The sequence below is a fragment of the Pteropus medius genome, unplaced genomic scaffold (genome assembly GCF_902729225.1).
Source record: "Pteropus medius unplaced genomic scaffold, Ma_sr-lr_union100, whole genome shotgun sequence".
Lineage (NCBI taxonomy): Eukaryota > Metazoa > Chordata > Mammalia > Chiroptera > Pteropodidae > Pteropus > Pteropus medius.
The window spans coordinates 25,245,779-25,258,160 of NW_024354875.1; the positions used below are offsets into that span (position 1 = coordinate 25,245,779).

Consider the following 12,382-nt stretch of genomic DNA (forward strand, 5'->3'; position numbering starts at 1 on the left):
CAGATGTGTGAAATCTTAGAAAACTATATCAAGATTTTATGAGGCTGTAGCCATGCACATTTCTCACCTAGTCTCCTAGAGAGTGGTTTCCCATGCAAAAGAGGCTAAGTCAATTTGTATGCTTTTATTATGCATTGAACATGGGTGGAATGTATAACAGTATTCCTTGCTTTCAGTCTTCTGTCCTCCCAAATGAGGTCACACTAGGAGTTTCTGGTAATACCTAGAGAATATATATTTTCCTGGGACATTTATTACATTATGCCCAATGAGAGAATTTGAACTTCCTGTATGGCACATCTCTTTGCATGTTAATGAGCCAATGACAGTTATTTAGTCCTCTAAATCTAGAAAGACATAAATGAATAGTTTCTAAATACCATGAAACTTTTAGGGATTTTATAAAAACTATGCATGCGGTATGGTGAAGGTAGACAAGGATTAATTTTGTCAGCTCAATGTATACAACAAAACATGCATCATTAAATACAGAGGGGCTTCAATTGTGGCTTTTCAGAGTCAAGAGGCTGCTGGTCTCAAGTGAAAAAGATGGAGAACCTCAGTCTATGTGTCTATTTGATGCACATGGCACTGTGTGAATTAGTTAAGTAGGTCCTGGCCCAATCTACTGAGAGAATTACAGCTTCCTGACTTAGTTCTAGTCTCCTTAACTCCCTCTGGGACTCTGACAAGTGTGTGCATGTATTTGTGTGTGTGTGCACGTGTGTGTAATTGAGTGTGTTTGGGGCATATTTATACATAATGCATACAGTAAAACGTAACTCTTATTACATATAAGGCTTTCATACTATGATGATTTTCTTTTTAAACCTATGAGGGGTCATTCCTAAATTTGTGTTGCTACAATGTACAAATTCTTCATATCGATATCCTTTCCCATGGTTTATGGTACATAAGATGATAAGCTCCTAAGGAACAAGAACTGTGTTATATATCTTGACATGCTTTTCGTTAACTTGTAGTAGACATTAAATAAACAGTGCTGAATCAATGATGTTTATAACGAGTGGTAAATAATACAGTTTAAAATATAAGATCTGGACTCAAACTCCAGATAGCATATTATTAGCTCATACTAAGTGCTACTAATAAATTATCTATTATAAACTTGCATTTTTCCCATTAACTAAACTTTAACACATCATGTTAAGTCCACAGAGATCTAGTCTAATATATTTCCAACTTTATTGCTACTTCCTCTTACACCTATTCACATTCAAAACACACACATCTTTATGCTTTTGCTTATGCTTTTTCTCAGCCTAGAACATGCTTTCTCTCCAATTCATAACTTAAAATTCTCAGTCATACTTTAAGTCAGGGGTCAGTAAACTACTGCCTACAGCCAAATGTATTTTTTGTCCAGTCCACAAGCTGGACATTACATTTTAAATAGCTGCATTTTAAATGGTCATATAAGTATCTATATAATATCTTTGATTTTGCCTCTTGGCCTACAGAGCCTTAAATATTTACTAACTAACCCTTTTCAGGAAAAGTTTACTGACCCCTGCATTAGGTCCAGTTTAAATGCCATCTTCTCCATGTAACCTACCCAAATTCTTCTGGGTAGGGAAAAAAAGTCTTATTTTAAGTTTCTTCAATAGGTTGCTCATAATTTTATTAAGCTGTTATTTCACATTGCTTTGTTTTTCTCTACGTATGAAATGCTTAAGCATGTTTCTCTGGGCTTTGGCAGGATATGGTTTTCACATGTTATTCTTGTCAAGGAACAATTAACAGCAACCATTTGAATATCATAACTATTAATTTATAAATGTTAGTGACAGGTCGAGACGAGTGTTTTTGAAATCTCTATGCATACCTCACATTTTTTTATACAATGTTGCTAAAACTAAGCCAATAATTCAGTATATACTATTAATATGCTTTACATATTTTGAATGTAATATTGTATAACTGTAAGAAATATCTGTATTTGTAAATAATTATTTAATGATTTTGTATGCTTTTGAGAAGATGTAAATCCTAAAGTTAATAGTTTTAAAAGTATAAAAATAGCTGAATCATTTGAAAGAACTTTGAGAAATCACATAAAGTATGCTAACAATATATTAGAAGCAATTGAAATATAAAATGACCCTGAAACCTCATGACAGGATGGTGAATATAGATGAAAATACTGAAGATGCAGTAAGCTAGTTCATGAGAACAGTGAGACTCCTTAATATTGATCAGATACAAATACTGGCTGTCAATAACAAATTCTAATCGATATGGAAAGCTATAATATGGAAAATAATGTTACAAGTAAAATATGTTGGAACCTAGCATTGTACACATTTAGTAAATATATAAAATTCTGTAATGACAGAAAGATTTGATTTGGCTTGCTGTCTCAGATATCTACCCCTCTGTGTAAAGATGCTTATAGGAGATACACTCAAAACAAAAACCCAAAGAGAATCTAAGTAAGAGAGGAATTAAGATATAGCATTTCTATCTGTGGCATCAATACTCATTCGCTGCCTAGAAATGGTCCATATTAGTTTTTAAAACAAAGCTAGATGAAGAGAATGTATTACTATTTTATTAATAACTATAAAACTCACTGCAATATTTATTATTAGAGGGTCAGTAAATATTATAATTATTTGCTAGGCTGTCTTCCCTGCTTGATTTTGAGATTTTCTTGGACAGATAGTAGGTATTATTTAACTCTATATCCTGTCTATATCATCTTTGCATAGTGTAGGTACTTAATAAGCATTTTTTAAATGAATGAACATCTAAAAAACAAATTAATAAATTTTGTATGAACATCTTACCACCCTCATTCTCAAACTGAGGTATGCAAGTCCTATAGTTACATGACAGTAACTAGGGCAAAAGAAGTTACATGGTGCTTCTTTCCGAGGCTTCTATTTAGATTAAAAAATTGATTAAAAGAGCACATAAAGTCTATGGCCACGTCACCCTGAGCGTATCAATCCCATCTGATCTCGGAAGCTCAGCAGGGTCGGGCCTGGTTAGTACTTGGATGGGAGACCACCTACGAATATCAGGTACTGTAGGCATTAAAAAAAAAAAAAAAAGAACATAGAAATAATATGATGCAGTAAAGTATAAAATTCACATTAATTTAAATTGCATTAAGTTGAAAACAAAACTTCCAAGAAATGCATAGCTTATGTAAGGGACTTTTATCAATTACATTACAAAGATATATTTTCACTGTTCTCTGCCATTAGAAATATTGCAATGGGAAACTTAGATTTTTAACATAAGTTATGGGAGAGAAGAGAAATAGAGAGAGATCAAACAATTTTTTGGTTTTTCTGAATTCTGAAATGTAAAGTCCAAATAGAGCTACATGTGATATGTAGTTTAGAACTCTGGGGTTTTAAATTTGCCATAGCAGCATCAAAACAGCCATTGGTCCTGAGATCAGAAGTTCAGAATCCTTGCATGTTAATTTAAAACCCAGCTCTTACTAGTTATATTGACATCTTTGAGCCTTGTAAACACCAATGGACAAGTTTATTTTAATTAATTAAGTAATTAAGTAACAAATGGATGATATAAAGTGTTTAAGAGATTGGGTGTCAGGCATAACTAGTTCATGTCCTCTCTTTGTCACTAATAGCAAATTATTTTCTATACACTTTATTTTTCCTCATTTGTGAAATGGGTTTAATAATAATATATAATTCAAAACATTGTAAGAAATAGAAGAGATAATACATGAAAAGGACAGCATGGCGCCTGACATAAAGTAAGTACTTAATTAATGTATTTATTAGCATTAAAAAAGTCCTTGATGAGGAAAGAGTAGTCATTTGTAAATAATCTGCTAATAAGTATTGGCATCTTCTTTAAAAATGTATGGTTTCCTTATAGCAGCAGTGTTTTCACATAAAGTTAATGAATGCTTAACAGCCTTCAAGATGCTTCCAGCTAATGTCTGACCTACTTATTAGGAAGGAAGCTTCAATAATCTGGCCCTCACAAAGGCTCTGTTTTCCTGGACTGAGGAAATTGCATAATTGCTACTTTATTCCTTGCTATAGAATGATTTCAATTATATTAAAGTACTACAATTCTTAAAGTAGTTAATTGGTTGCTGTTCCTAAATTTATCCTTTATAGCTCATTGCAAATGTCTCAAATGCCCAGAAAAAAATATAGTAAATGAATTTTATAAATGTTCTTACAATGTAGATATTATCATTAATAATCAGAATTTAGAATATCTGAGATCAGCTTTAAAGAAATTCTACAACATGAATTTTCTGTCAAGATGGCAGAGTAGGTAAACACTGTGCTTGCTTCCTCTCACAACCACATCAAAATTACAACTAAACTATGGAAAAACCATCGTCTGAGAATTGTCTGAAGTCTAGCTGAACAGAAGTCCTACAACTAAGGACATGCAGAAGAAGCCACCTCAAGACTGGTAGGAGGGGTAAAGAGGCTGAGCAGGCAGGTAAAACAGCCATGTGTAGCAGTTAAAAAATGGGAAGGATATCTCAGCTGCAGAGGTACCCCAGAAAAGTGAGGAATCTCAGCCCCGGAACAAGCTCCCCAGCCCAGGGTTCCAGTGCTAGGAAGAAAAGTTTCCACAACTCCTGGCTGTGAAAACTAGCAGAGATTGTGGCTGAGTGAGATAGAGAGCTGCTGGAGTCCCAGGCGTTCCTCTTAAAGGGCCTGTGAGTGGACTTACTTGCTAATGGATTCACTCACTTTAAGCTCCAGCATCAGGGCAGTAGCTCAAAAGGTACCAGGGACATACAAGGAGGAACTGAATTGTCTGGATTCAGGATGAGGGATAGAGGGGCAGCATTCTCCCAGACGGAAGTGCTGGCAGAGGGCATTATTTCTTTGTCGAGCCCTCCACCACCCAGCATGCAGACTCGGGTGGCAGATATATCTGTCTCCATCAACCTGGCTAACACTAGTCACTCTACCCTGATGATTCCCTGAGACCCCACCCCGTCCAACTTGTGGGCCCACCCAAGCCATTTCCAGTGGCTTTTCAATACAAACAGCCTGTCTTGGTTCATGCAATGGGATTTCCTAAAGTCTCTCAAAGGTTCACAAAACCCACATAAACAGCATCTGGTCTTAGATTTCCCAGTACCTCTTGCTGAGCAGCCTCAAGCCTGGCACTAGTGGCAGCTGGCCTTGGTTTGAGGTTTGGCCTCTCAGGGCACCTCCAAACCCAGTGTGGGTAGTACCCATCTAGGGAATGTTTGGTGGTTTATGTCAGGTGGCCCTTGGCAGGGCTTAAGCTGCAGCTGAACTTGGCCTGTGGTGGGACCCCTCCCAGGAGAAGGCCCTGGGGCTAGCACACACAGTGGCTAGCTTTGAGCCATAGTACCACCTAGGACTGCATCCAAGAAGAACACATGCAAAGGGCAGATTGGGCAGGCACCAGAGAAATGCTAAGTAAATCCTGCTCCATAGGCTCAGCCCCTGCACAACAGCACTTCTGCTGTAGCCATTTCCTCCTACTGACATGCAGACAGCAACCAGAGCTCAAATATAAGAGGGCACACAGACCCATAGAAGGCCACACCTGAAACTCCCAGCTCAGGTGACCAGGGAGACTGCACTACTGAGTAGGACACTTACTACCTAAGGACACTCTACTAAGAACAAGAGACATAGCAGCCCTATCTATTACATAGAAACAAAAACAGAGAGGCAGTCAAAATGGGGAGAGAAAGAAACATGTCCCAGTGAAAGAACTGAGCAAAGCTTCAGAAAAAGAACTAAACAAAATGGAGACAAGCACTCTACCAGACGCCGGTTATAAGGATGCTCAATAAACTTAGGGGAAGAATAGATAAACTTAGTGAAAACTTTAACGAAGAGATAAAAAACATAAAAATGGAGATAGAAAACATAAAAAGAAAATCATAATTGAGGAATACAATGACTAAAATGAAGAATACATTAGAGGGAATCAACAGTAGATTAGATCAAGCAGAGGATCAAATCAGAGATTTAGAGGATAAGGTATCAGAAAACACCCACTCAGAACAGCAATTAAAAAAAAAATTAACAAAATGGGAATAGTTTAAGGGGCCTCTGGGTCAACATCAAGCATACCAACATTCCCATCATAGCAGTACCAGAAGGAGAGAGCAAGGAATTGAAAATCTATAAGAAATAATGACAAAAAACTTCCCTAACCTGGTAAAGGAAATAGACATACAAGCTCAGGAAATGCAGAGTCCCAAACAAGATTAATCCAAAGAGGCCCTCATCAAGATACATCATAATTAAAATGCCGAAGGTTAAAGACAAAGAGGGAATCTTAAAAGTAGCAAGAGAAAAAAATTAGTTACCTACAAGGGAGCTCCCATAAGACTGTCAGTTGATTTCTCAACAGAAACTTTTCAGGCCAGAAGGGATTGGCATGAAATATTCAAAGTGATGAAAAGTAAGGACCTACAATCAAAATTACTTTACCAGCAAAGCTATCATTTAGATTTGAAGGACAGGGTAAGAGCTTCCCAGACAAGAAAAAGCTAAAAGAGTTCATCAACACCAAACCAGTATTATAAGAAATATTAGAGAGACTTCATTAAGAAGAGGAAAAAATATTAAAAATATGAATAATAAAATGGCAATAAGTATATATCATCAACAACCACTTTAAATGTAAATGAATTAAATGTTTTAATCAAAAGATAGTGTGGCTGAATGGATAAGAAAACAAGACCCTTACATATGCTGCCTACCACAGACACTTCAGATTGAAATATACACACAGACTGAAAGTAAAGGGATGGAAAAAGATATTTCATAAAAATATAAACAAACAAACAAACGAAAATCTGGGATAGCAATATTTATACCAGACAAAATAGACTTTAAAACAAAGGTTATATGAAGTGATCAAAAAAAAAGGTCCTAGTAATCCCACCTCTGCATATTATACAAAGAAACACAAAACATTACTTCAAAAGGACATGTAAATCCATATGTTATTGCAGCATTATTTACAATAGCCAAGATATGGAGGCAACCTAGGAGTCCATCAATGGATGAATGGATAAAGAAGAAGTAGTACATATATACAATGGAATATTATTCAGTAATAAAAACGAATGACATCTTACCATCTATAACAACATGGATGGACCTAGAAGATACTGTGCTGAGTGAAGTAAATTAGACAGAGAAAGACAAATGTCATATGATTTCTCTTATATGCAGAATCTAACGAACAAAATAAACAAACAAACAAAACAGAAACAAACTCATAGATACAGAGAACATTTTGATGTTTGCCAGCTGGGAAGGGGGTTGAAGGTTGGGTAAAAAGGGGAAGGGATTAAGGAGTACAAATTGATATTACAAAATAATCATGGGGATTAAAGTATAGCATAAGGAATATAGTCAATAATAATGTAATAACTGTGTATGGTATCAGATGGGTACTAGATTTATCAAGGTGATCACTTTGTAAGTTATATAAATGTCTAAACACTATATTGTTCACCTGGAACTAATATAATACATGCCAACTATAATTAAAAAATAAAAAAAAATAAAAAAAGAAATGCTATAAATAACACTAAAAGCAGATCATATAATTATAGCATCATAATTTTATTATACAAGTAATATACTTGTGATAATATAAATTTTAGTAGTCACACTGAACTTTGTAGTGTCTAGTAAGATCGAAATCAGATTATTATCGTCTTCCATTCTTGATATCACATTTTGGAAGGGAAATTGATAGAATAAAATCCTCAGAGAAAAAGATTTAAAACTTGAAGGAAAATTCATAAGAGGAATGGGGGAAAGTATTAAGAATGGGCACGAGAGATGATTCCCAAAGGGTCACGAGTGCCGCAATCAGAGTTGAAAGATGGTTGTGGAAGAGAGAAAAGAATTAGTGTGATTCCAGTGGGCAAAATAGAAACCAATAAATAGAAGTTACAAATAGCATTATTCAAAATGGAATGCACAATTTGGGAGCAATTTAGAGTTCCCTATCCTTGGCAGAATTCCAGCATATAGCAGATGATAATTTGTCATGTTAGATTGTTATTTCTTTGGGATGATTGGCAGCTAAGGACACTGCTCATTTTTTATAATCTGATTTGGTGATTCTAGAACATTAGGCAATTGAAGTTCAGTTCTTTCTGGGCTTGAGTATCTTCAGATTTGTAAAATAAAAAGTGTAGAAATGGGAGTGGCTCTAATATCTGAGGATCATTTCCAAATGTTACGATTCTATGAGTGATTATTTTTTAATTTGATTTAATAAAAGTGTTAATTTAACCACTTTCAAGGCGGTCGTTTTGAATTCAGATCACTTCACAGAGCACCTGCAAGAATACATAATCTGTTTCAATAAAATAATATTACCATTAATAGTATCCAATGTCTGAAAATGAAAAACAAAAACATTTAAATTATAATGTGTTGAGAAAGAACATATATTTCTAGCATGAGAATTTTCTCTTTGCCAGTGTTTATATGGTTTTATTTGAGATTAATGGAGAGAGATTAGTGCTTGAAAAAAGGTTTCAATTCAGATACTTTATGTTGCTAATAGGAGTTTCAGCTAGGCTGTGTCAGGTAACTGGACACATCAGTATTAGATGATAATAAAAAGTAATAAATACAGAGTTCATGTTTCAGGAAGGTGGAAATTTCATTAAGACTCTATTTCCACTATCAATTATTAAATTCACCTGAGTGTTTGCTTCTTAACCCATTCAGACAAAAACCTTCTCAGAGGAAGAGCATGTTCTTTGTTATGCATGAGTGGATTTTGAAGTAAAAAGCACCAAAGCCCCCTTTTTTTTGTATACTAAAGATTTCTTAGAGATTATATCTGAATAATTATGTCACAAGGCTTTTTGTTTCAAGCAAAGCTCAACTGTACACAAATGGTAAACTGTCAGAGAACAAAAGTACGCCAGAATAACTTGAAAGTGATTTTTACCTCTAGGTTCATAATAATAAATGTCTAGTACTATTTTGCCTTCAATGGATTTTTAAATATTTACTTATTGTTTTGAAGTCATTTAAATATTAACTCTCTCCTGAGAAGTCACATTGCCTGTGCATAGTAGTACAGCAAGTGTTTTCCTGTTCTTGGCACTGGCACATGAGGTGATTCCTCATGAGAACTCAATGAGACAATAGCAGAACCTGAGAACAAATCCTGGGTCTTAATTTCCCAGTTCTGCACTGAAAGTCTTATTTCATGATGCATTGCTATTGAATACTCGTACCATGAGAGAGGGAGAGAGACAGACAGACAGACAGACAGATGGAGAGAAGGTAGAATTTTCAGAGGTTATTTGCAACTCAGAATATTAACTTCAAATGAAAACAGATTCTGTTATATGTCTTTGTTGGGTCATAATGGCATAATTAAACATAGCTGCATTTGCATTCATCTATACTATTAAATAGCAATAACAATATATCTTTATGTTAATGACACTAGGTTATTTGAATATATGTTTACTCATATAAAATAATTTATTCCTAATTTATTGGGCCTTTAGATAAAGCCAAACAATGCAGTGAAGAGTAAAGGAAAAAGTAATTGCTCCCACATTTATGTTCTTCCAGCATCTAAATAAGCTAAAGAGTTTGACCCTCAGCATAATCATATGATATTTTACTCATTGCTCTTAGGGATCTTTGGTTTGATTATGGGATCTAAGAACTCAGTGGCATTATCTTATATTTCTTTGAATCTATAAAGCTTAGCACAATTCCTGTCTCATTATGATTATTTGTGAGGTTTTTAATTCCACATGGCTAAAACTTGTGCACATTTCTCCATAATTTGAAAGCATATAGAATAGTTGCCTTAAATGTCAAAGGAAATGCTTCATAATTGTTTCTATGATAGCATGGTAAAAAAAATATTCTTTTTTGTGTGTCAAGATATTTATGAAACAAAGACTTTTTTATGACTTAAGTTATTTATTTATAATTCTATAGTGGTTCTTTTTCATAATTCAGAACCTCAGTTGTATTCTTGAGGGTTATGTTGCAATATATGGTATCTATTCAGTGTGAAAGAATTTAACAAAAAACTTTGGCATATGTTGCTAACATAAGGGGAACTCTCTTCTTCATTCAATCAACTCTTATTCATTCATCAGACCAAGGTCAAATGCCACTTCTTCAGCAAAGCCTTCTCCAATCTTCCTCAAAAGGTTAAATTCTCCTGTCAAGTACTCTCACAGCACCGTCTATCTTTCCATTATGGAACTGATCTCTGTTGCCAATTTTCATCTATTCAATGTGATTATTTATGTAATGCCTATATCCCTTACTAGATTCTCAGCTGCACTAGAACTTTCCCTTAGCATATACCTGGAATATAGGAAGCCCTCATCAATATTCAATGAATGAGTGAATAGAGTAGCCTGGGAAAACTCAACTGAGACTGTCAGTTAGCAAGTAGGTATATATATAACCAAAGTCATACCCTTCTTCCCCTAAATTCTGAAAAGAACCATACCATATATTGCATTCAAAGACAGTATATTAAAAATATATAAATAATCACTTATTATTTTGAAAAAAGTGCATGCTTTCATACCAAAGAAGCACTGCTAAGTTTTTGAAACTTTTTTGGAGGAATAGCATTGCCCAAATGCATACTGACTCTTTCATTTATTAAAAGCTAAACCGCAGACTTTTTTTTTCTGTATGTTCAAATCGATTCTGAAATATGAAAACCTACAAAATGTGGGAGAGAAATAGCTTAGTGAATTTTTTTTTACATAATCTTAAGCAAAATAAAATGTTTTGTTCTCTAACACATCTCAGTTATCTCCAGTTTTAATTAGAAACACTCAAAAGGGGTGAATTTTAAGTTTTGATGTAGCGATAAGAGCCAAGGCTTTACAATCTGAGTGGGGTCAAAACCAGACCTTAGTGGTGTACTCCTGAGGGAAACTCAAATTTCTAAGTCTTCAACTTTCTGTCCTCAAAATGGAAATAATAATAATAATACCATTTAACAGGAATGAGATGAGGATTAAATACAATTTTTTGAATAAAATACCTTGTATAAGGTATAGTCTAGGGATTCCCCAACCCGCAGGACCATGGACCTGTACCAGTCCGTGGCCTGTTAGGAACTGGGCCACACAGCAAGAGGTGAGCTGTAGGCGAGCAAAGCTTCATTTGTATTTGCAGCCGCTCCCAGTGCTAGCATCACCATCTCAGCTCCACCTCATATCATCAAGCATTAGATGTTGATAGGAGCACCGGTCCCTGGTGCCAAATTTTGGGGACCACTGGTCTAGTGCATTGTAGGTATTTTATAAATGTTTCGATTTTGGTACTTTCATAACAACAACCATTTGTCAAAAGTTGATTTTCTCTATACCAAAACACATTGTTTTAAGTCTCTTAAAATATAAACTATTTGAAGAAAAATAGGCATCAAGGAATCTGGATCCAAGTAGTACCTTTCATTGTGCCTTTGGAACTAATGTAGCTGTAGGTACCACTGATTTCTGTGTGCCAAAGGCTTTTATCTCATTTAATTCTCACAAAAACCCAATTATAATTTCATTTCACTTGAAAGAAACTGAGACTTAAGAGACAAGCGGATGCCAATATCATAGATATTAACCTTATTTTAATAGATTTCAGGCAAGTGCAATGCCTAAAGCTCTGGGTTTAGAATGTAGCATGCTGGACCTAGTAAAGCTATGTAACCTAAATACATGTGCCTGCTCTTTATATATTTACACTGGTCCCCTGTTAAACTCAATAGGAGTTATTGATGGAATTTAATATTTTTAGAGTACCGGGATTCAAAGTCTTAAGGAATCAATATATTGTTATAATCCCACTTCTACCATCTATTTGCTATGAAATCTTGGATAATCTAAAGCTTCATTTGTAATATGAGGCTAATGATACCTAGTTCATAGGGTTGTCGTGATTATTATACAAATATTATATATAAATTCTTAGCATGGAGCCTGACACATAGTTCTCAAAAAATGTTTGTCTTTAATAATGATAGTAATAGGAATTATATGTATCTCCTAATAGAAACAATTTCTTGATCAAGCATTTGGCATAAAGAACAATATAACACATAGAAAAAGATACAACTATGCATATCTACAATCACTTAAAATAACTATGCGGCAAGTCCTTCAAAAATGATTCAATTGTACTGTATATATGGTTCTTAAAATATGAGACTCTAATATATTTAAATATACCTTCTTAGAATTTAAAAAAAAAAAAACTGTGTGGATAGTTTAGTTTTTGTTAACATACTCTAGAAAGTTTAAAATTATTCCTGTTTTTGTTTCTGACAAATTTCTCTGGAGAAACAGAAACTCAAACAAAAAATCTACCGATTCAGTTTTTAAGTA

At 34.5% G+C, this 12,382-nt stretch overlaps 1 protein-coding gene and 1 pseudogene across 1 annotated transcript in view; one reads left to right on the forward strand and one right to left on the reverse strand.

Moving 5' to 3' along the window:
• The window catches only part of KCNH7 (potassium voltage-gated channel subfamily H member 7), a 399,182-nt gene that overhangs the window by 230,354 nt on the left and 156,446 nt on the right, over window positions 1–12,382 (reverse strand). The window lies entirely within an intron of this gene.
• LOC120597432 (uncharacterized) lies at window positions 2,942–3,059 on the forward strand (annotated as a pseudogene).